The sequence below is a fragment of the Giraffa tippelskirchi genome, chromosome 14 (genome assembly GCF_054371585.1).
Source record: "Giraffa tippelskirchi isolate mGirTip1 chromosome 14, T2T-mGirTip1v1.2.pri, whole genome shotgun sequence".
Classification (NCBI taxonomy): domain Eukaryota; kingdom Metazoa; phylum Chordata; class Mammalia; order Artiodactyla; family Giraffidae; genus Giraffa; species Giraffa tippelskirchi.
The window spans coordinates 11,840,001-11,853,946 of record NC_137288.1 but is presented as its reverse complement, the minus strand read 5'-3'; the positions used below and the strand labels follow the sequence as shown (position 1 = coordinate 11,853,946).

The 13,946-nt window shown below is 73.1% G+C and overlaps 1 long non-coding RNA gene across 2 annotated transcripts in view; it reads left to right on the top strand.

Moving 5' to 3' along the window:
• Positions 1 to 2,827: 2,827 nt before the first annotated feature.
• Positions 2,828 to 13,946, top strand: part of LOC145534273 (uncharacterized) — a 32,487-nt gene continuing 21,368 nt past the window's right edge. Inside the window, exon 1 of one of the 2 annotated variants that reach the window (XR_014074393.1) lies at positions 2,828 to 3,578. This is a non-coding gene — a long non-coding RNA (uncharacterized LOC145534273). Of the gene's footprint in view, positions 3,636 to 13,946 lie in introns of both variants that reach the window. The other variant, XR_014074394.1, reaches the window with a different exon arrangement.

Genomic DNA, 13,946 nt, shown 5'->3' with positions numbered 1-13,946 from the left:
GTACTGTGTGGCGGAGCGGGCGGGGGGTGGGTGGGAGTGTGGGTGCGGGGTGTGTGCGTGTGTGCGGTGCCCCATAGGACCGTGGGGGGGGGCAGTGTGTGTGTGGGGGTGTGGGTCTGTGCTGTGTGCAGATCCCACGTAAGTGTGAGTGAGGGGAGGGGCAGAGGTAGAGGCAGAGGGACACAGCCAGGCCAAGGACAACATAGTTTGGGGGAGGGTCGGGGTGGGGGGTGCGAGTGTGCGTGCGGGGTGTGTGCGTGTGTGCGATGGCGCCTAGGACTGTGCGGGGGGGCGGGCAGTGTGTGGGGGGTGGTGTGTCTGTGCTGTGTGCGGGTGCCACGTGGGTGTGTGCGCCTGTGGGTGCGGGTGTGGGGGAGGGGAGCGGGCAGTGACAGCGGCAGAGAGAGACAGCCAGGCCAAGGACAACGTAGTGTGTGGGGGAGCGGGCGGGGGGTGGGAGTGTGGGTGTGGGGTGTGTGCGTGTGTGCGGTGGCCCATAGGACCGTGGGGGGGCAGTGTGTGTGTGGGGGGGTGTCTGTGCTGTGTGCAGGTCCCACGGAGGTGTGAGTGGGGGGAGGGGCAGAGGCAGAGAGACACAGCCAGGCCAAGGACAACATAGTGGGGGGGGGGCGGGGGGGTGGGAGTGTGCGTGCGGGGTGTGTGCGCGTGTGCGATGGCGCATAGGACCGTGTGTGGGGTGTTGCGTGTGTGCGACGGCACATAGGACCGTGTGTGGGGTGTTGTGTCTGTGCTGTGTGGGAATGCCACGGGGGTGTGTCCGGGTGTGTGGGGGGGCGGGCAGTGACAGAGGCAGAGAGAGACAGCCAGGCCAAGGACAACGTAGTGTGTGTGGGCGGGGTCGGGGTGCGGGGTGGGAGTGTGCGTGCAGGGTGTGTGCGGAGGCGCCTAGGACCGTGCGGGGGGGCGGGCAGTGTGTGGGGGGTGGTGTGTCTGTGCTGTGTGCGGGTGCCACGTGGGTGTGTGCGCCTGTGGGTGCGGGTGTGGGGGAGGGGAGCGGGCAGTGACAGCGGCAGAGAGAGACAGCCAGGCCAAGGACAACGTAGTGTGTGGGGGAGGGGGCGGGGGGGAGTGTGGGTGCGGGGTGTGTGCGGTGGCCCATAGGACCGTGGGGGGGGCAGTGTGTGTGTGTGGGGGGGTGTCTGTGCTGTGTGCAGGTCCCACGGAGGGGTGAGTGGGGGGAGGGGCAGAGGCAGAGGCAAAGAGACACAGCCAGGCCAAGGACAACATAGTGTGGGGGGGGCGGGGCGGGGGGTGGGAGTGTGCGTGCGGGGTGTGTGCGTGTGTGCGATGGCACCTAGGACCGTGTGTGTAGGGGGGCAGTGTGGGGGGATATTGTGTCTGTGCTGTGTGCGAATGCCACGGGGGTGTGTGCGCCTGTGGGTGCGGGTGTGGGAGGGGCGGGCAGTGACAGAGGCAGAGAGAGACAGCCAGGCCAAGGACAACGTAGTGTGGGTGGGCGGGTTCGGGGTGCGGGGTGGGGAGTGTGCGTGCGGGGTGTGTGCGTGTGTGCGGAGGCGCCTAGGACCGCGCGGGGGGGGGCAGTGTGTGTGTAGGGGGGGGTGTCTCTGCTGTGTGCGGGTGCCACGTGGGTGTGAGGGGGGCGGCGGGCAGAGAGACACACAGCCAGGCCAAGGACAACATAGTGTGTGGAGGGGGAGGGGCGGGGGTGGGTGGGGGGTGTGTCTGTGCTGTGTGCGGGTGCCACGTGGTTGTTAAGGGGGGGGCGGGCAGAGAGACACACAGCCAGGCCAAGGACAACATAGTGTGTGGGGGAGGGGCGGGGGGGTGAGAAGCAGTGTGGGTGCCGGGTGTGTGCGTGGGTGCGGTGGCCCATAGGACCGTGTGGGGGAGGGCAGTGTGTGTGGGGGGTGTGTGTCTGTGCTGTGTGCAGGTCCCACGTAGTTGTGAGTGGGGGGAGGGGCAGAGGCAGAGGCAGAGGCAGAGAGACACACAGCCAGGCCAAGGACAACATAGTGGGGCGGGGTGGGGGGGGTGGGAGTGTGCGTGCGGGGTGTGTGCCTGTGTGCGGTGGCGCATAGGGCCGTGTGTGTAGGGGGCCAGTGTCGGGGTGGTGGTGTGTCTGTGCGCCACGTGGGTGTGGGGGGGGGCCGGCAGAGAGACAGAGCCAGTCCAAGGACAACGCTGTGTGTGTGTGTGAGTGGGTGTGCAGGGTGTGGCCGGCGTGTGTGCGGGTGCTGCGTAGGGCCGTGCGGGAGTGCGTGCGCTGTGTGTGTACGCGTTGGGGGCGTGGGCAGCGTGTGTAGGTGGTGCGGGCAGAGACAGAAAGACACAGTCAGCAAAGGACAACGTGCACAGATATTCTTCTGAATATTTGCTTGTGTTTTCTGAGCTCATCACCTCCGGGATCAAGCTCACTCCCGTGCAACGGGAGTCTGCCCCCCTCACCTCAGCCACCACCGGCCAGCACTTGTCTTGGGCAGACAAGGGAGTGTTCCGATTTGGCCGGCGCGGGGGGGGGGGGGGTGGGGTGGCGGAGGAGTGGGGTGGGTGCGCAGGGTTTCGTTGTCACGAGGCGAACTTTGACCCTTGTGTTCTGCCCCTGAACCTCACTGGAGAGACTGGACCCGCGTGACCTGTCACGTCTTGGTTTCAACATCCTTGGCGGGAGAACTAAGATTCCCCCATGCGAAGTGATCAGGCCAGAGAGAAGGAAGTCGATTCCCTTGGGATCCAATGCCCGTTTTCTCGAATCCAGTTAAGTTTCGTCAAGATTTCCCACCCAAACCGAAAAGCCGAAGTGGCTACCTATCCCCGCCCCCTTGACCTCTGTCCCAAGGTGCCCCTCCCACACCGCCTCCTTCCACAGCCTCAAGGCATTCAAGAGTTAGCCGGCCCGGGCCGGCTCCATCCGTGGTCGCCCCGCCCCAAGACCCTCTGAAAAAGCGCCCGACAGGCAGGTGGCGCCCGACCCCCAACCAGCTATCCAGTGAGCCAGCCCCAGCATAGGAGCTTAGTGGGCGACCGACGGGGACTCGTTGCCAGACGGAGCCCATCCTAGTTCGCGTTTCTCCGCTCAGTCAACGGCGCAGACAGGAGAACGGGATCCGCCCACACTTCTCGAGAACGTCCCTGGGCGAGGGATGACGGACGCACGGACGGACGGGACGGGAAGGATTCTTGACTCCCCACCCACGGAGCAGCGGAATGCACTCCCATCCGAGGGGGATCGCAGGCCCACGTCAGACGGTGTGAGCACACGCCCCAGAACAACAACTCGCCAGCATCCCCGTCCGTGTCCCCGTCACCATCTTTGGGCACGCCAGGAGAAAGCCCTTTTGTGACCCGGACGACGGCTCTTTCGGCAAAAGCAACGTTGAGCAACGGCACAAATGAAGAGACTTGGATTTGAAACGACGCGTTCATATAGCAGCGCCTCAAAAGCAAAAGCACGCACTCGTCCCTCACATAACCGCAACCAACAAACCCGACGCACCTGAAAAAGAAAAAGCAAACGGAAGAGAACGGGTCGATCTGGCGGCTCGGTCGCCGAGACCAGATCAACCCCGGAAGGCAGGGCGAGCCGAGAGCCCACTCGGGTGAGGTCGAGCGGGATCAACACGGCAGCTCGGCGGCAGAGGTCGCGAGTGGGAGAGGTCCGTCCGGGTGCTCGACCCGCGGGCGCTGGCCGCTCTGCGGCCCAGTGAGGGAAGGAGGGGGGGAGGGGCGGAGACCCTGACAACTGGGCGACGCGCGCGCGCTGGCGGCTCGGCTGGCGAGGTCGCGAGTGGGAGAGGCCCGGCCGGCAGGTGGACCCGCGGGCACCGACAGCTCGGCGGCAGAGTGAGGAAAGTGGGGGGAGGGGCAGACAGCCTGACAACCGGGCGACGGGCGCGCGCTGGCGGCTCGGCGGGCGAGGTCGCGAGTGGGAGAGGCCCGGCCGACAGCTGGACCCGCGGGCACCGCCAGCTCGGCGGCAGAGTGAGGGAAGGAGGGAGGAGGGGCGGAGTCCCTGCCAGGCGGGCGACGCGCGCGCGCCGGCGGCTGGGCGCCATAGGTCGCGAGTGCGAGAGGCCCGGCCGACAGGTGGACACGCGGGCACCGCCAGCTCGGCGGCAGAGTGAGGGAAGGGGGGGGAGGGGCAGACACCCTGACAACCGGGCGACGGGCGCGTGCTGGCGGCTCGGCGGGCGAGGTCGCGAGTGGGAGAGGCCCGGCCGACAGCTGGACCCGCGGGCACCGCCAGCTCGGCGGCAGAGTGAGGGAAGGAGGGAGGAGGGGCGGAGTCCCTGCCAGGCGGGCGACGCGCGCGCGCTGGCGGCTCGGCGGCAGAGGTCGCGAGTGCGAGAGGCCCGGCCGACAGGTGGACACGCGGGCACCGCCAGCTCGGCGGCAGAGTGAGGGAAGGAGGGAGGAGGGGCGGAGTCCCTGCCAGGCGGGCGACGCGCGCGCGCTGGCGGCTCGGCGGCAGAGGTCGCGAGTGCGAGAGGCCCGGCCGACAGGTGGACACGCGGGCACCGCCAGCTCGGCGGCAGAGTGAGGGAAGGGGGGGAGGGGCAGACAGCCTGACAACCGGGCGACGGGCGCGCGCTGGCGCCTCGGCTGGCGAGGTCGCGAGTGGGAGAGGCCCTGCCCGCAGGTGGACACGCGGGCACCCGCAGCTCGTCGAGAGTTAGGGAAGGGGGGAAGTTAGGGAAGGGGGGGAGGGGATAGAACCCCGTCGGGCTCGTCGACCCGCGGCTCCTGGCGGCTCTGCGGCCGAGTTAGGGGAGGAGTGGGGGAGGGGCAGACAGCCTGACAGCCGGGCGACGGGCGCGCGCTGGCGGCTCGGCGGGCGAGGTCGCGATTGGGAGAGGCCCCGCCCGCAGGTGGACACGCCGGCACCCGCAGCTCGTCGAGAGTTAGGGAAGGGGGGGAGTTAGGGAAGGGGGGGAGGGGATAGAACCCCTTCGGACTCGTCGACCCGCGGCTCCTGGCGGCTCTGCGGCCGAGTTAGGGGAGGAGGGGGGGAGGGGCAGACAGCCTGACAGCCGGGCGACGGGCGCGCGCTGCCGGCTCGGCGGGCGAGGTCGCGAGTGGGAGAGGCCCTGCCCGCAGGTGGACCCGCGGGCACCCGCAGCTCGTCGACAGGGTTAGGGAAGGGGGGGAGGGGATAGAGCCCCGTCGGGCTCGTCGACCCGCGGCTCCTGGCGGCTCTGCGGCCGAGTTAGGGAAGGGGGGGAGGGGCAGACTCCCTGCCAGGCGGGCGACGCGCGCGCGCTGGCGGCTGGGCGCCATAGGTCGCGAGTGCGAGAGGCCCGGCCGACAGGTGGATACGCGGGCACCGCCAGCTCGGCGGCAGAGTGAGGGAAGGGGGGGAGGGGCAGACACCCTGACAACCGGGCGACGGGCGCGTGCTGGCGGCTCGGCGGGCGAGGTCGCCAGTGGGAGAGGCCCGGCCGACAGCTGGACCCGCGGGCACCGCCAGCTCGGCGACAGAGTGAGGGAAGGAGGGAGGAGGGGCGGAGTCCCTGCCAGGCGGGCGACGCGCGCGCGCTGGCGGCTCGGCGGCAGAGGTCGCGAGTGCGAGAGGCCCGGCCGACAGGTGGACACGCGGGCACCGCCAGCTCGGCGCAGAGTGAGGAAAGGGGGGAGGAGGGGCAGACACCCTGACAGCCGGGAGACGGGCTCGCGCTGGCGGCTCGGCGGGCGAGGTCGCGAGTGGGAGAGGCCCTGCCGGCAGGTGGACACGCGGGCACCCGCAGTTCGTCGACAGGGTGAGGGAAGGGGGGGAGGGGATAGAGCCCCGTCGGGCTCGTCGACCCGCGGCTCCTGGCGGCTCTGCGGCCGAGTTAGGGGAGGAGTGGGGGAGGGGCAGACAGCCTGACAGCCGGGCGACGGGCGCGCGCTGCCGTCTCGGCGGGCGAGGTCGCGAGTGGGAGGGGCCCTGCCCGCAGGTGGACCCGCGGGCACCCGCAGCTCGTCGTCAGGGTTAGGGAAGGGGGGGAGTTAGGGAAGGGGGGGAGGGGCTAGAACCCCGTCGCGCTGGTCGACCCGCGGCTCCTGGCGGCTCTGCGGCCGAGTTAGGGGAGGAGTGGGGGAGGGGCAGACAGCCTGACAGCCGGGCGACGGGCGCGCGCTGCCGTCTCCGCGGGCGAGGTCGCGAGTGGGAGGGGCCCTGCCCGCAGGTGGACCCGCGGGCACCCGCAGCTCGTCGTCAGGGTTAGGGAAGGGGGGGAGTTAGGGAAGGGGGGGAGGGGCTAGAACCCCGTCGCGCTGGTCGACCCGCGGCTCCTGGCGGCTCTGCGGCCGAGTTAGGGGAGGAGTGGGGGAGGGGCAGACAGCCTGACAGCCGGGCGACGGGCGCGCGCTGCTGTCTCGGCGGCAGAGGTCGCGAGTGCGAGAGGCCCGGCCGACAGGTGGACCCTCGGGCACCCGCAGCTCGTCGACAGGGTTAGGGAAGGGGGGGAGTTAGGGAAGGGGGGGAGGGGCTAGAACCCCGTCGGGCTCGTCGACCCGCGGCTCCTGGCGGCTCTGCGGCCGAGTTAGGGAAGGGGGGGGAGGGGCAGACTCCCTGCCAGGCGGGCGACGCGCGCGCGCCGGCGGCTGGGCGCCATAGTTCGCGAGTGCGAGAGGCCCGGCCGACAGGTGGACACGCGGGCACCGCCAGCTCGGCGGCAGAGTGAGGGAAGGGGGGGAGGGGCAGACACCCTGACAACCGGGCGACGGGCGCGTGCTGGCGGCTCGGCGGGCGAGGTCGCGAGTGGGAGAGGCCCGGCCGACAGCTGGACCCGCGGGCACCGCCAGCTCGGCGGCAGAGTGAGGGAAGGAGAGAGGAGGGGCGGAGTCCCTGCCAGGCGGGCGACGCGCGCGCGCTGGCGGCTGGGCGCCATAGGTCGCGAGTGCGAGAGGCCCGGCCGACAGGTGGACACGCGGGCACCGCCAGCTCGGCGGCAGAGTGAGGGAAGGAGGGAGGAGGGGCGGAGTCCCTGCCAGGCGGGCGACGCGCGCGCGCTGGCGGCTCGGCGGCAGAGGTCGCGAGTGCGAGAGGCCCGGCCGACAGGTGGACACGCGGGCACCGCCAGCTCGGCGGCAGAGTGAGGGAAGGGGGGGAGGGGCAGACAGCCTGACAACCGGGCGACGGGCGCGCGCTGGCGCCTCGGCTGGCGAGGTCGCGAGTGGGAGAGGCCCTGCCCGCAGGTGGACACGCGGGCACCCGCAGCTCGTCGAGAGTTAGGGAAGGGGGGGGAGTTAGGGAAGGGGGGGAGGGGATAGAACCCCGTCGGGCTCGTCGACCCGCGGCTCCTGGCGGCTCTGCGGCCGAGTTAGGGGAGGAGGGGGGGAGGGGCAGACAGCCTGACAGCCGGGCGACGGGCGCGCGCTGCCGTCTCGGCGGGCGAGGTCGCGAGTGGGAGGGGCCCTGCCCGCAGGTGGACCCGCGGGCACCCGCAGCTCGTCGACAGGGTTAGGGAAGGGGGGGAGTTAGGGAAGGGGGGGAGGGGCTAGAACCCCGTCGGGCTCGTCGACCCGCGGCTCCAAGCGGCTCTGCGGCCGAGTTAGGGGAGGAGGGGGGGAGGGGCAGACAGCCTGACAGCCGGGCGACGGGCGCGCGCTGCCGGCTCGGCGGGCGAGGTCGCGAGTGGGAGAGGCCCTGCCCGCAGGTGGACCCGCGGGCACCCGCAGCTCGTCGACAGGGTTAGGGAAGGGGGGGAGGGGATAGAGCCCCGTCGGGCTCGTCGACCCGCGGCTCCTGGCGGCTCTGCGGCCGAGTTAGGGAAGGGGGGGGAGGGGCAGACTCCCTGCCAGGCGGGCGACGCGCGCGCGCCGGCGGCTGGGCGCCAAAGTTCGCGAGTGCGAGAGGCCCGGCCGACAGGTGGACACGCGGGCACCGCCAGCTCGGCGGCAGAGTGAGGGAAGGGGGGGAGGGGCAGACACCCTGACAACCGGGCGACGGGCGCGTGCTGGCGGCTCGGCGGGCGAGGTCGCGAGTGGGAGAGGCCCTGCCGACAGCTGGACCCGCGGGCACCGCCAGCTCGGCGACAGAGTGAGGGAAGGAGGGAGGAGGGGCGGAGTCCCTGCCAGGCGGGCGACGCGCGCGCGCTGGCGGCTCGGCGGCAGAGGTCGCGAGTGCGAGAGGCCCGGCCGACAGGTGGACACGCGGGCACCGCCAGCTCGGCGCAGAGTGAGGAAAGGGGGGAGGAGGGGCAGACACCCTGACAGCCGGGAGACGGGCTCGCGCTGGCGGCTCGGCGGGCGAGGTCGCGAGTGGGAGGGGCCCTGCCCGCAGGTGGACCCGCGGGCACCCGCAGCTCGTCGTCAGGGTTAGGGAAGGGGGGGAGTTAGGGAAGGGGGGGAGGGGCTAGAACCCCGTCGCGCTGGTCGACCCGCGGCTCCTGGCGGCTCTGCGGCCGAGTTAGGGGAGGAGTGGGGGAGGGGCAGACAGCCTGACAGCCGGGCGACGGGCGCGCGCTGCCGTCTCCGCGGGCGAGGTCGCGAGTGGGAGGGGCCCTGCCCGCAGGTGGACCCGCGGGCACCCGCAGCTCGTCGTCAGGGTTAGGGAAGGGGGGGAGTTAGGGAAGGGGGGGAGGGGCTAGAACCCCGTCGCGCTGGTCGACCCGCGGCTCCTGGCGGCTCTGCGGCCGAGTTAGGGGAGGAGTGGGGGAGGGGCAGACAGCCTGACAGCCGGGCGACGGGCGCGCGCTGCTGTCTCGGCGGCAGAGGTCGCGAGTGCGAGAGGCCCGGCCGACAGGTGGACCCTCGGGCACCCGCAGCTCGTCGACAGGGTTAGGGAAGGGGGGGAGTTAGGGAAGGGGGGGAGGGGCTAGAACCCCGTCGGGCTCGTCGACCCGCGGCTCCTGGCGGCTCTGCGGCCGAGTTAGGGAAGGGGGGGGAGGGGCAGACTCCCTGCCAGGCGGGCGACGCGCGCGCGCCGGCGGCTGGGCGCCATAGTTCGCGAGTGCGAGAGGCCCGGCCGACAGGTGGACACGCGGGCACCGCCAGCTCGGCGGCAGAGTGAGGGAAGGGGGGGAGGGGCAGACACCCTGACAACCGGGCGACGGGCGCGTGCTGGCGGCTCGGCGGGCGAGGTCGCGAGTGGGAGAGGCCCGGCCGACAGCTGGACCCGCGGGCACCGCCAGCTCGGCGGCAGAGTGAGGGAAGGAGAGAGGAGGGGCGGAGTCCCTGCCAGGCGGGCGACGCGCGCGCGCTGGCGGCTGGGCGCCATAGGTCGCGAGTGCGAGAGGCCCGGCCGACAGGTGGACACGCGGGCACCGCCAGCTCGGCGGCAGAGTGAGGGAAGGAGGGAGGAGGGGCGGAGTCCCTGCCAGGCGGGCGACGCGCGCGCGCTGGCGGCTCGGCGGCAGAGGTCGCGAGTGCGAGAGGCCCGGCCGACAGGTGGACACGCGGGCACCGCCAGCTCGGCGGCAGAGTGAGGGAAGGGGGGGAGGGGCAGACAGCCTGACAACCGGGCGACGGGCGCGCGCTGGCGCCTCGGCTGGCGAGGTCGCGAGTGGGAGAGGCCCTGCCCGCAGGTGGACACGCGGGCACCCGCAGCTCGTCGAGAGTTAGGGAAGGGGGGGGAGTTAGGGAAGGGGGGGAGGGGATAGAACCCCGTCGGGCTCGTCGACCCGCGGCTCCTGGCGGCTCTGCGGCCGAGTTAGGGGAGGAGGGGGGAGGGGCAGACAGCCTGACAGCCGGGCGACGGGCGCGCGCTGCCGTCTCGGCGGGCGAGGTCGCGAGTGGGAGGGGCCCTGCCCGCAGGTGGACCCGCGGGCACCCGCAGCTCGTCGACAGGGTTAGGGAAGGGGGGGAGTTAGGGAAGGGGGGGAGGGGCTAGAACCCCGTCGGGCTCGTCGACCCGCGGCTCCAAGCGGCTCTGCGGCCGAGTTAGGGGAGGAGGGGGGGAGGGGCAGACAGCCTGACAGCCGGGCGACGGGCGCGCGCTGCCGGCTCGGCGGGCGAGGTCGCGAGTGGGAGAGGCCCTGCCCGCAGGTGGACCCGCGGGCACCCGCAGCTCGTCGACAGGGTTAGGGAAGGGGGGGAGGGGATAGAGCCCCGTCGGGCTCGTCGACCCGCGGCTCCTGGCGGCTCTGCGGCCGAGTTAGGGAAGGGGGGGGAGGGGCAGACTCCCTGCCAGGCGGGCGACGCGCGCGCGCCGGCGGCTGGGCGCCAAAGTTCGCGAGTGCGAGAGGCCCGGCCGACAGGTGGACACGCGGGCACCGCCAGCTCGGCGGCAGAGTGAGGGAAGGGGGGGAGGGGCAGACACCCTGACAACCGGGCGACGGGCGCGTGCTGGCGGCTCGGCGGGCGAGGTCGCGAGTGGGAGAGGCCCTGCCGACAGCTGGACCCGCGGGCACCGCCAGCTCGGCGACAGAGTGAGGGAAGGAGGGAGGAGGGGCGGAGTCCCTGCCAGGCGGGCGACGCGCGCGCGCTGGCGGCTCGGCGGCAGAGGTCGCGAGTGCGAGAGGCCCGGCCGACAGGTGGACACGCGGGCACCGCCAGCTCGGCGCAGAGTGAGGAAAGGGGGGAGGAGGGGCAGACACCCTGACAGCCGGGAGACGGGCTCGCGCTGGCGGCTCGGCGGGCGAGGTCGCGAGTGGGAGAGGCCCTGCCGGCAGGTGGACACGCGGGCACCCGCAGTTCGTCGACAGGGTGAGGGAAGGGGGGGAGGGGATAGAGCCCCGTCGGGCTCGTCGACCCGCGGCTCCTGGCGGCTCTGCGGCCGAGTTAGGGGAGGAGTGGGGGAGGGGCAGACAGCCTGACAGCCGGGCGACGGGCGCGCAGCTGCCGTCTCCGCGGGCGAGGTCGCGAGTGGGAGGGGCCCTGCCCGCAGGTGGACCCGCGGGCACCCGCAGCTCGTCGTCAGGGTTAGGGAAGGGGGGGAGTCAGGGAAGGGGGGGAGGGGCTAGAACCCCGTCGCGCTGGTCGACCCGCGGCTCCTGGCGGCTCTGCGGCCGAGTTAGGGGAGGAGTGGGGGAGGGGCAGACAGCCTGACAGCCGGGCGACGGGCGCGCGCTGCCGTCTCCGCGGGCGAGGTCGCGAGTGGGAGGGGCCCTGCCCGCAGGTGGACCCGCGGGCACCCGCAGCTCGTCGTCAGGGTTAGGGAAGGGGGGGAGTCAGGGAAGGGGGGGAGGGGCTAGAACCCCGTCGCGCTGGTCGACCCGCGGCTCCTGGCGGCTCTGCGGCCGAGTTAGGGGAGGAGTGGGGGAGGGGCAGACAGCCTGACAGCCGGGCGACGGGCGCGCGCTGCCGTCTCCGCGGGCGAGGTCGCGAGTGGGAGGGGCCCTGCCCGCAGGTGGACCCTCGGGCACCCGCAGCTCGTCGACAGGGTTAGGGAAGGGGGGGAGTTAGGGAAGGGGGGGAGGGGCTAGAACCCCGTCGGGCTCGTCGACCCGCGGCTCCAAGCGGCTCTGCGGCCGAGTTAGGGGAGGAGGGGGGGAGGGGCAGACAGCCTGACAGCCGGGCGACGGGCGCGCGCTGCCGGCTCGGCGGGCGAGGTCGCGAGTGGGAGAGGCCCTGCCCGCAGGTGGACCCGCGGGCACCCGCAGCTCGTCGACAGGGTTAGGGAAGGGGGGGAGGGGATAGAGCCCCGTCGGGCTCGTCGACCCGCGGCTCCTGGCGGCTCTGCGGCCGAGTTAGGGAAGGGGGGGGAGGGGCAGACTCCCTGCCAGGCGGGCGACGCGCGCGCGCCGGCGGCTGGGCGCCAAAGTTCGCGAGTGCGAGAGGCCCGGCCGACAGGTGGACACGCGGGCACCGCCAGCTCGGCGGCAGAGTGAGGGAAGGGGGGGAGGGGCAGACACCCTGACAACCGGGCGACGGGCGCGTGCTGGCGGCTCGGCGGGCGAGGTCGCGAGTGGGAGAGGCCCTGCCGACAGCTGGACCCGCGGGCACCGCCAGCTCGGCGACAGAGTGAGGGAAGGAGGGAGGAGGGGGGGAGTCCCTGCCAGGCGGGCGACGCGCGCGCGCTGGCGGCTCGGCGGCAGAGGTCGCGAGTGCGAGAGGCCCGGCCGACAGGTGGACACGCGGGCACCGCCAGCTCGGCGCAGAGTGAGGAAAGGGGGGAGGAGGGGCAGACACCCTGACAGCCGGGAGACGGGCTCGCGCTGGCGGCTCGGCGGGCGAGGTCGCGAGTGGGAGAGGCCCTGCCGGCAGGTGGACACGCGGGCACCCGCAGCTCGTCGTCAGGGTTAGGGAAGGGGGGGAGTTAGGGAAGGGGGGGAGGGGCTAGAACCCCGTCGCGCTGGTCGACCCGCGGCTCCTGGCGGCTCTGCGGCCGAGTTAGGGGAGGAGTGGGGGAGGGGCAGACAGCCTGACAGCCGGGCGACGGGCGCGCGCTGCTGTCTCGGCGGCAGAGGTCGCGAGTGCGAGAGGCCCGGCCGACAGGTGGACCCTCGGGCACCCGCAGCTCGTCGACAGGGTTAGGGAAGGGGGGGAGTTAGGGAAGGGGGGGAGGGGCTAGAACCCCGTCGGGCTCGTCGACCCGCGGCTCCTGGCGGCTCTGCGGCCGAGTTAGGGAAGGGGGGGGAGGGGCAGACTCCCTGCCAGGCGGGCGACGCGCGCGCGCCGGCGGCTGGGCGCCATAGTTCGCGAGTGCGAGAGGCCCGGCCGACAGGTGGACACGCGGGCACCGCCAGCTCGGCGGCAGAGTGAGGGAAGGGGGGGAGGGGCAGACACCCTGACAACCGGGCGACGGGCGCGTGCTGGCGGCTCGGCGGGCGAGGTCGCGAGTGGGAGAGGCCCGGCCGACAGCTGGACCCGCGGGCACCGCCAGCTCGGCGGCAGAGTGAGGGAAGGAGAGAGGAGGGGCGGAGTCCCTGCCAGGCGGGCGACGCGCGCGCGCTGGCGGCTGGGCGCCATAGGTCGCGAGTGCGAGAGGCCCGGCCGACAGGTGGACACGCGGGCACCGCCAGCTCGGCGGCAGAGTGAGGGAAGGAGGGAGGAGGGGCGGAGTCCCTGCCAGGCGGGCGACGCGCGCGCGCTGGCGGCTCGGCGGCAGAGGTCGCGAGTGCGAGAGGCCCGGCCGACAGGTGGACACGCGGGCACCGCCAGCTCGGCGGCAGAGTGAGGGAAGGGGGGGAGGGGCAGACAGCCTGACAACCGGGCGACGGGCGCGCGCTGGCGCCTCGGCTGGCGAGGTCGCGAGTGGGAGAGGCCCTGCCCGCAGGTGGACACGCGGGCACCCGCAGCTCGTCGAGAGTTAGGGAAGGGGGGGGAGTTAGGGAAGGGGGGGAGGGGATAGAACCCCGTCGGGCTCGTCGACCCGCGGCTCCTGGCGGCTCTGCGGCCGAGTTAGGGGAGGAGGGGGGGAGGGGCAGACAGCCTGACAGCCGGGCGACGGGCGCGCGCTGCCGTCTCGGCGGGCGAGGTCGCGAGTGGGAGGGGCCCTGCCCGCAGGTGGACCCGCGGGCACCCGCAGCTCGTCGACAGGGTTAGGGAAGGGGGGGAGTTAGGGAAGGGGGGGAGGGGCTAGAACCCCGTCGGGCTCGTCGACCCGCGGCTCCAAGCGGCTCTGCGGCCGAGTTAGGGGAGGAGGGGGGGAGGGGCAGACAGCCTGACAGCCGGGCGACGGGCGCGCGCTGCCGGCTCGGCGGGCGAGGTCGCGAGTGGGAGAGGCCCTGCCCGCAGGTGGACCCGCGGGCACCCGCAGCTCGTCGACAGGGTTAGGGAAGGGGGGGAGGGGATAGAGCCCCGTCGGGCTCGTCGACCCGCGGCTCCTGGCGGCTCTGCGGCCGAGTTAGGGAAGGGGGGGGAGGGGCAGACTCCCTGCCAGGCGGGCGACGCGCGCGCGCCGGCGGCTGGGCGCCAAAGTTCGCGAGTGCGAGAGGCCCGGCCGACAGGTGGACACGCGGGCACCGCCAGCTCGGCGGCAGAGTGAGGGAAGGGGGGGAGGGGCAGACACCCTGACAACCGGGCGACGGGCGCGTGCTGGCGGCTCGGCGGGCGAGGTCGCGAGTGGGAGAGGCCCTGCCGACAGCTGGACCCGCGGGCAC